Source organism: Electrophorus electricus, chromosome 7, assembly GCF_013358815.1.
Source record: "Electrophorus electricus isolate fEleEle1 chromosome 7, fEleEle1.pri, whole genome shotgun sequence".
NCBI lineage: Eukaryota > Metazoa > Chordata > Actinopteri > Gymnotiformes > Gymnotidae > Electrophorus > Electrophorus electricus.
Window position 1 is genome coordinate 587,501 of NC_049541.1, and position 2,500 is coordinate 590,000.

Consider the following 2,500-nt stretch of genomic DNA (forward strand, 5'->3'; position numbering starts at 1 on the left):
CTAGAGGTCGTGTGTCAGTGCTGGAGGTCATATGTCAGGGCTGGAGGTCGTATGTCGTGACTAGAGGTCATGTGTCACTGCTGGAGGTCATGTGTCAGGGCTAGAGGTTGTATGTCAGGGCTGGAGGTCGTATGTCAGGGCTAATCTGGGAACAGGTAATGTTTGTTCAAGGTTGCCTTTGGTGTACAGAGTATTTTTCTTCCCTCATTTTTCTTCCCCAGACATGATGCACTTTACATCAGTTCCATCCCCCACATCATGGCCCTTATTGGCTGTATTGCACATTTGGAAAGGGTATATTCTGTTCTCTGTTACCGGGGGAGACGATGGGAGTGGGGAACGGGCTGAAATGAGGCGAATCATGTTGTGTTGCACAAACGTGCTCAATAATGTATAACGGCTGCGTTAGTGTGAGGATGGGTGAATGAGAGAATGAACACACACACACATGGGCCACGGGGAAAAAGATGAGAGAGAGAGAGAGAGAGAGAGACAGACAGAGAGGTCATGTGGACAAGGTATTTAGTAGAGGTTTTCATCATAGTCTGAACTGAGATCAGTCATTCTGCTTTTGTTAATAATGTTATGATTTTGGCAGGAGAAACAGATTAATATAATATTATTCACAATATAAATATTAACATAATTATCCATAATGCAAACCTATTTAGTAAGTTATTTGCCCATGTTATCATATATTAAACCATCAAATGTCAGGTGTCTCCGCGTATGATCTATGTGTGTGTGAGTGCAAGCAATTGGTGAATCCCACATGTACCATAAAACAAGTGATGAAACTCAATTTAGGAAATAAAAAATGAAACAATAAACAACTAAAACTTCATGTGATTGATCAACCAGAATGAAACAGCTGTGAAAAAAAAAGAAAAATTGTTTGTGGTTTTTATTTTTTCTACCCAACATGATGTTGCTAATTGCCAACAGAAAATTACAGTTCACGAAATTACATGCTCACATTTTTAGACATTGTCTGATTAGCTGACTTCAAATATGCACAATGCAAAGCATTCTGGGAAGTGCTCTCTCAGCCACTGGGTTCTTAGACAGCACCTGGGGCTTCTTGTTTCCAAGGGCAACAACACATCGTCTCCGTCACTAGCTTGGTGTAAGAAGGTCACTTCATAAAACACACAGCTAAGGATTATGGGACTGTATTGGGTGGGCGAGACTGGGAACCAACATTTGTGTATGGTGACTGGGTCTCCAATATAAACACACACACACACACACACACACACACACACACACACACTCTCTCTCTCTCTCTCTCTCTCTCTCTCTCTCTCTCCATGCATTGCAAACACACAGCGGTGTGCAGGGACATTCACAAACATCTACTACTGAGGTTCAGAGAGACAGGATGGTCCTTTTACATATTTCAGAATGTGGCAGATGCTTTAATGCAGAGAGATCCAGACATGTATCTGTATGACAGTAAATGTGCTCACTAAGACTGAAACCACAACGCTGGTGTGAGAGCACCAGGTGACTGGCTTACAGGTGGACATCTAGTGTAGTAGGTCATGTGTAGGGTGAGGTTAGTGTAGGCTATGTGTAGGGTGAGGTTAGTGTAGGCTATGTGTAGGGTGGGGTTCATGTAGGCTATGTGTAGGGTGGGGTTAGTGTAGGTTAGGTGTAGTGTGGGGTTAGTGTAGGTCATATGAAGGGTGGGGTTAGTGTAGGTCAATTGTAGGGTGGAGTTAGTGTAGGTCATGTGTAGGGTGGGGTTAGTGTAGATTATGTGTAGGGTGGGGTTAGTGTGGGCGGTATACACACATCAGAATGTTGCTTTGTGGTTGTTCCTACCAGCCAGTTCCGACTAGTATGTACTGGTGTAGGGAAACCTAGAAGTCTCTCAGCAGAATGTAATAGTATACCACCCCCTGCTGGTACAGTATTGTATTACAGGTCATTACTAAATGCACAGGTCGTTAGTGCAGGAGTGCTATTCAACACCATTACAGTCAGGAAGACTTATCATATACCCCCCCACAGTCTCTGACTCCCTTACACACACATACACCACAGAAAAGCTCTTTATCTCTCTCACCAAACTTTTCATGCAGAGTCTCAGCTATCAGTTGGTCATGTGACTCAGCATAATTCACACACACACATATATATACATACATACGCACACACTTATTTTGTCATATATACATTTACCCATGTGTACATGTAGTGTGAAGTGCTTGTCTTTGTGAGCTAGGGTCAGCATGCATGACCCCTGGGGCTGAGAGGGTTAAGGACCTCGGAAAGGCTGCCAGGCAGAGATGGGATTTGAACCCACAGCCTTCCAACTGAAAGCCCAAATCCTACATGCTACACACACAAATGCATGAATGCACCATATTAGAATTCAGACAAGCAGTGATTAATGTTTTACTGTTTCTCTCTCTCTCTCTCTCTCTCTCTCTCTCTCTCTCTCTCTCTCTCTCTCTCTCTCTCTCTCTCTCTCTCAAGCCAAGATGACTTTACA

The 2,500-nt window shown here is 43.4% G+C and overlaps 1 protein-coding gene across 5 annotated transcripts in view; it reads left to right on the forward strand.

Moving 5' to 3' along the window:
• The window catches only part of cadm3 (cell adhesion molecule 3), a 66,976-nt gene that overhangs the window by 57,519 nt on the left and 6,957 nt on the right, over positions 1–2,500 (forward strand). The window lies entirely within an intron of this gene.